Here is a 7,755-nt window from a genome sequence, read left to right on the forward strand (position 1 = left end):
CCCAGCAATTGGGTTGTTTTGACCCAGCGATTTGGTTGAATGTTTAACCCAACCTTCTGGGCAGTAACCCAACCGCTGGGTCAAAACAACCCAATTGCTGGGTTTGTCCCTATTTTACCCAGCACTGGGTTGTATTTATCCCAGCATTTTTTTAGAGTGTAATTAAAAGCATATTTTCTGATTCGTTAAAGGATACTTCCACTCTACAATGTTGATGCAGGCTTCTGAGGAAGAGGAGGGATCAAAAATGAACGTGTCCCCACCATCCACTCTCTTTGTCTGTCTGTCCCTCAGTCTATGTCTCTCACTCGCTCTGCTCTTGTTTGGTTAGTACTGCAGCTCTGACTTAAAAAAATTAATATAGACAATGCGTGTCACTCAGTTTAAGTGTGTGTGTTCGGGGACAACAGAGCATGACATAGTCGTGGTCACAGAGACATAGATAAAGAGGCAGGACATTCACACAGTCAAGACTTTTGGAGTGTTCTCATTGGCTTGTTCTGGTTGGGCTTTGTGACATCACTGAGTTGCCAAACCTATCAGCTCACAGATGAATCATTGTGATTTTGCAATTTGAATTATTATTTATACATTTGATTTATGTTTATTTACACTGTAAAAATGATCAATACGTTATGGAAAAATATATTTTTCAGTGCTTAAAAATTTAACCAATTGCAACATTTTGGGGACTCACCTACAGATGAAATGACATGTGCAACCAATTTGATTAAACTTACAAAATTTAAGGCAACAACTGGGTTTATGAACATTATAAAAAAACACACAGAAACAAGATGACAAACAACAAACTATGTATGTCTAAGTAAAAACAGCCCCATTCCAAGTATAATTTAAGATTTATTTGAATTAAAAATAAAAAGTGTAAAAATCACAGTTCACATGACCACATGAGAATTCAACAGCAGAAACAGGGTGTCGTGTTGATTTCAAGGCTGTTTTGGGGCGTCGTGACCCCTGTGTCCTCATGTCCCAGTCTGAAAACACACTACGTCACGCTAGCCACCAAAACGCCACTCTTGAGCCATATTCAGCTCATTTCAGAAGATTTCATTACTTTATTGAACACCAAACTTCTGTAATTATTCGCAACATTTCCTGGATAGCTCTTTTTGAATTACAAATTGTGCTTTTGCGTCATTGAAACATACACTCTAAAAAAATGCTGGGTTAAATACAACCCAGTCGCTGGGTAAAATATGGACAAGCCCAGCGAATGGGTTGTTTTGACCCAGCGGTTGGGTTACTGCCCAGAAGGCTGGGTTAAACATTTAACACAACTGTTGGTTGAAAACAACCCAGTCGCTGGGTATATCCATATTTTACCCAGCGACTGGGTTGTATTTAACCCAGCATTTATTAGAGTGTACGCTATTATCTGAGAACCGCTCAGGGTTTGAGCATCGTTTTGGAGTAGCGGGATAAAAGTCGTTTGAATGATGTTTTCTGTACGTCTTTAACTCCCGACAGACTCCTCAGAAGACGATTCGGAAACGGAAAGCGGCGACGCTCCTCCGTTCTGCTCCGCCCTGCCCGCGTTCTCCACCAGATCCTGCAGGTACTTGATGTAGCGTATGGCCGCGCGCAGCGTCTCCACTTTGCTCAGCCGTTTGTCCGTGGTCCCGTTAGGCAGGTGGTCGCGTAGTTTGGCGTATCCCTGGTTCACGCATTTCACGCGCTGGCGTTCCCGCTCGTTGCGTTTCTGGATGAAGGCGGGCTCGAACGGACATTCATAGACGCCGAAGCTGCCGTGGAACGGCGGCAGGTACGAGAGCAGCGATGCACCGCCACAGTAGGATCTATCATAGACTCGCTGATCAACGTGGGTCGGGTATAAGAACAGTGGCAACGCGCGATCGCCGTGTACGTCATTCCCTCTGTAACCACCAGGGGGCGCACAATACCTGCTGCTCCTGGCCAAATGGCAATGAGAGTCCTGGAGGGACGCGTCCATGTTGAGATGAGGCGCGTGAATCTGGGCTTCTATCGGAGTTGGTTCTGTTTGTTCATTCGTAGACAAAAGCCACGCCCAAGGAAGTGTCTCTAAAACCGGCGGATTAACGTGTGTTTCCTGAGGTGAGGAAGCATCGTCGTCTTCCCCGTTTAAATCCCAGACGCTCAGAAAACGGCTTCTGCTGCTCTTTGAAAGCCCTGTGAGGGATTTCGAGAGAGACAGACGAGAGTTCAGACCAGAAGACTTCAAACACACTCCAGATTAACATAATAACAGTGTAGTCTGAGGTTCAAATACGTGGGATAAACCCGCGGACGGTCCTTGCAATTAACATGGATTTGACATAAAACACAGACGAAAGACCCAAAACATAGTGTGTGAATGCAAATGCCTGTTGCATTTCACTCAGTTAAAATAACGATATGTTAGCCAAATAATAACGCATCTAATTTATTTACAGAAATCTGAAGTTAATAGAGGTTTGATACACCTACAGGTAAAGTATGTACTACGACTGCATGCTTGCATTAGTGTGTCAGATAAAAGTGTGCGGCAGTGTGTCAGTAATCCGTCTCTAATTCACAACATTGTGTACAACACAAGAGTTACAGGAGGAAAGGAGAAGGTGCTCTACAACTGAGACAAAGAATCAGGTCTCTGAAAGAAAAATAAACGACTGATCTAATCCCTCAATGTGTTTCCAATTTAAAGACATCTCTGCGCTTGTCCGTATTGGAGCTTGAGGCGAAGCATTAAATGATGTCTAATCTGTCTCTCAGTGGAAATCCCCTCAGCTGTGAAGTGGTGTCAAATTGGACGTATTAACGAGAAAAAAATGGAAGCAGTGGAGATATTATGAATGAAAGCATGTTGAAAACTACAAAGAAAAACAATCCTGGTGCTCTTCATTATCAAATTATCTGATGCAACTTTTGCAGAAAACATTAAAACAAAGATATTCAATAATTCGGAATGTGCAGCACCAGTTAAAACATAATATTCTTTATTATTCAGACATTGATAAATATCAAATAATGCAAATATAAATATTTAAAGGTAACGACTTTTATTATTTTTAAATAATTATTCAGTTAATGTAAAATAAAATATAGGCAGTTAAATGCAACTGCAAATTAAATGCAAATTTTTCTTAAAATAAAAAAAATATATTTAAATTGAATATAAACACAAAAACATATACATATATTTTTTATGTATAATATTTAATTTTTGTGATCAACTTTTTATTCGATTTTAAAATCTACACATCATTTTTGTTATATGCAAAGCAGTGTACACACATTTATGCACATAATAAAAAAAACTATAAAATTTGTATAAAATAATTCAATAAGCACAAAAGCGTAGTGTGCAATATATTTTATATATAGTTTTATTATATTTTATATTATTATATTTACATACTGATCATTTAAATCGAAATATAATGCAGTATTAAAGTAGTTTAGATATTTAGATGCAGAAGTAAAGCGTCTTGTTTTGCACAAACATCTGTTAAATGTTTCATACAGATTCATTCTTAAAAGCCGGCTGAATTGATGTGTCATTGTTAAAGTTGAAACCTGATCAGCATAAACTAGTTTTAATTTATTGCAGGCACAATGAAACAAAAGCAGCTGGTGTTGAGGAGACTGGACGTGTCTTACCTGAGAGGAAGAGGAGCTGGTTCTCCTGTCTGTGTATCTCCACACACACCTGAGTGATGTTACAGGTGAGCTCTCAGTGCTTTACCTGCCGCCGGCCCGTGTCCCGCCCCTCGTGTGTGTGTGTGTGTGTGTTTACACTGACATGAGCATTTCAAAGGCAGGATGAGCCTCAGGAAGTCGGCAGAGATGGAGTTTTGTTTTGTGTTGGAGTCTGAAATTACAGCGGGGTGCAGAAAGCTGCAAAAGGCTGTTTACTGATCTCAGATCTGTCATCCAGACACTGAAACACACACACGCTCATCCTGGATGCTGACTGGAGCTTCACAGTGATGGTCAGATTTACAGATGATGATGATGATGATGATGATGAGGGTTTCATATCCTCCGTGTCTTTAGACGTGAAGCGCCGCTGTGCTTCCTCTTCCTCTGCGTGCTGAAGATATGCAGTCAGATTAGCAGCTGTTCAAAACATTAATTTGACATAATAACCAAGTTTAATCACATGCTTTCATATCTATCTATCTATCTATCTATCTATCTATCTATCTATCGTTCTGTCCGTCCGTCCGTCCGTCCGATTATCTACCTCTCTATCTATCTATCTATCTATCTATCGTTCTGTCCGTCCGTCCGTCCGTCCGATTATCTACCTCTCTATCTATCTATCTATCTATCTATCGTTCTGTCCGTCCGTCCGTCCGTCCGATTATCTACCTCTCTATCTATCTATCTATCTATCTATCGTTCTGTCCGTCCGTCCGTCCGTCCGATTATCTACCTCTCTATCTATCTATCTATCTATCTATCGTTCTGTCCGTCCGTCCGTCCGTCCGATTATCTACCTCTCTATCTATCTATCTATCTATCTATCGTTCTGTCCGTCCGTCCGTCCGTCCGATTATCTACCTCTCTATCTATCTATCTATCTATCTATCGTTCTGTCCGTCCGTCCGTCCGTCCGATTATCTACCTCTCTATCTATCTATCTATCTATCTATCGTTCTGTCCGTCCGTCCGTCCGTCCGATTATCTACCTCTCTATCTATCTATCTATCTATCTATCGTTCTGTCCGTCCGTCCGTCCGTCCGATTATCTACCTCTCTATCTATCTATCTATCTATCTATCGTTCTGTCCGTCCGTCCGTCCGTCCGATTATCTACCTCTCTATCTATCTATCTATCTATCTATCGTTCTGTCCGTCCGTCCGTCCGTCCGATTATCTACCTCTCTATCTATCTATCTATCTATCTATCGTTCTGTCCGTCCGTCCGTCCGTCCGATTATCTACCTCTCTATCTATCTATCTATCTATCTATCGTTCTGTCCGTCCGTCCGTCCGTCCGATTATCTACCTCTCTATCTATCTATCTATCTATCTATCGTTCTGTCCGTCCGTCCGTCCGTCCGATTATCTACCTCTCTATCTATCTATCTATCTATCTATCGTTCTGTCCGTCCGTCCGTCCGTCCGATTATCTACCTCTCTATCTATCTATCTATCTATCTATCGTTCTGTCCGTCCGTCCGTCCGTCCGATTATCTACCTCTCTATCTATCTATCTATCTATCTATCGTTCTGTCCGTCCGTCCGTCCGTCCGATTATCTACCTCTCTATCTATCTATCTATCTATCTATCGTTCTGTCCGTCCGTCCGTCCGTCCGATTATCTACCTCTCTATCTATCTATCTATCTATCTATCGTTCTGTCCGTCCGTCCGTCCGTCCGATTATCTACCTCTCTATCTATCTATCTATCTATCTATCGTTCTGTCCGTCCGTCCGTCCGTCCGATTATCTACCTCTCTATCTATCTATCTATCTATCTATCGTTCTGTCCGTCCGTCCGTCCGTCCGATTATCTACCTCTCTATCTATCTATCTATCTATCTATCGTTCTGTCCGTCCGTCCGTCCGTCCGATTATCTACCTCTCTATCTATCTATCTATCTATCTATCGTTCTGTCCGTCCGTCCGTCCGTCCGATTATCTACCTCTCTATCTATCTATCTATCTATCTATCGTTCTGTCCGTCCGTCCGTCCGTCCGATTATCTACCTCTCTATCTATCTATCTATCTATCTATCGTTCTGTCCGTCCGTCCGTCCGTCCGATTATCTACCTCTCTATCTATCTATCTATCTATCTATCGTTCTGTCCGTCCGTCCGTCCGTCCGATTATCTACCTCTCTATCTATCTATCTATCTATCTATCGTTCTGTCCGTCCGTCCGTCCGTCCGATTATCTACCTCTCTATCTATCTATCTATCTATCTATCGTTCTGTCCGTCCGTCCGTCCGTCCGATTATCTACCTCTCTATCTATCTATCTATCTATCTATCGTTCTGTCCGTCCGTCCGTCCGTCCGATTATCTACCTCTCTATCTATCTATCTATCTATCTATCGTTCTGTCCGTCCGTCCGTCCGTCCGATTATCTACCTCTCTATCTATCTATCTATCTATCTATCGTTCTGTCCGTCCGTCCGTCCGTCCGATTATCTACCTCTCTATCTATCTATCTATCTATCTATCGTTCTGTCCGTCCGTCCGTCCGTCCGATTATCTACCTCTCTATCTATCTATCTATCTATCTATCGTTCTGTCCGTCCGTCCGTCCGTCCGATTATCTACCTCTCTATCTATCTATCTATCTATCTATCGTTCTGTCCGTCCGTCCGTCCGTCCGATTATCTACCTCTCTATCTATCTATCTATCTATCTATCGTTCTGTCCGTCCGTCCGTCCGTCCGATTATCTACCTCTCTATCTATCTATCTATCTATCTATCGTTCTGTCCGTCCGTCCGTCCGTCCGATTATCTACCTCTCTATCTATCTATCTATCTATCTATCGTTCTGTCCGTCCGTCCGTCCGTCCGATTATCTACCTCTCTATCTATCTATCTATCTATCTATCGTTCTGTCCGTCCGTCCGTCCGTCCGATTATCTACCTCTCTATCTATCTATCTATCTATCTATCGTTCTGTCCGTCCGTCCGTCCGTCCGATTATCTACCTCTCTATCTATCTATCTATCTATCTATCGTTCTGTCCGTCCGTCCGTCCGTCCGATTATCTACCTCTCTATCTATCTATCTATCTATCTATCGTTCTGTCCGTCCGTCCGTCCGTCCGATTATCTACCTCTCTATCTATCTATCTATCTATCTATCGTTCTGTCCGTCCGTCCGTCCGTCCGATTATCTACCTCTCTATCTATCTATCTATCTATCTATCGTTCTGTCCGTCCGTCCGTCCGTCCGATTATCTACCTCTCTATCTATCTATCTATCTATCTATCGTTCTGTCCGTCCGTCCGTCCGTCCGATTATCTACCTCTCTATCTATCTATCTATCTATCTATCGTTCTGTCCGTCCGTCCGTCCGTCCGATTATCTACCTCTCTATCTATCTATCTATCTATCTATCGTTCTGTCCGTCCGTCCGTCCGTCCGATTATCTACCTCTCTATCTATCTATCTATCTATCTATCGTTCTGTCCGTCCGTCCGTCCGTCCGATTATCTACCTCTCTATCTATCTATCTATCTATCTATCGTTCTGTCCGTCCGTCCGTCCGTCCGATTATCTACCTCTCTATCTATCTATCTATCTATCTATCGTTCTGTCCGTCCGTCCGTCCGTCCGATTATCTACCTCTCTATCTATCTATCTATCTATCTATCGTTCTGTCCGTCCGTCCGTCCGTCCGATTATCTACCTCTCTATCTATCTATCTATCTATCTATCGTTCTGTCCGTCCGTCCGTCCGTCCGATTATCTACCTCTCTATCTATCTATCTATCTATCTATCGTTCTGTCCGTCCGTCCGTCCGTCCGATTATCTACCTCTCTATCTATCTATCTGTCTGTCTGTCTGTCTGTCTGTCTGTCTCTTTCACTATCTACCTCTCTGTCTGTCTGTCTGTCTGTCTGTCTGTCAGCTGAGTTATGTTTAAAGCTGAAGGAAATCCACTTTCAAAAGTTCATGATGTTTCCAAAGTCAATAAATAATTGTATTAACTAATACAAGCATGCTGTAGCAACAGTGCTAGTATGGTAATGTGTCACTGTGAACTGATCTCAGGACTGCAGACAGGAGGCGCCAGAGT

This window comes from Sinocyclocheilus rhinocerous, unplaced genomic scaffold (assembly GCF_001515625.1).
Source record: "Sinocyclocheilus rhinocerous isolate Xijiao unplaced genomic scaffold, SAMN03320098_v1.1 scaffold302, whole genome shotgun sequence".
Classification (NCBI taxonomy): domain Eukaryota; kingdom Metazoa; phylum Chordata; class Actinopteri; order Cypriniformes; family Cyprinidae; genus Sinocyclocheilus; species Sinocyclocheilus rhinocerous.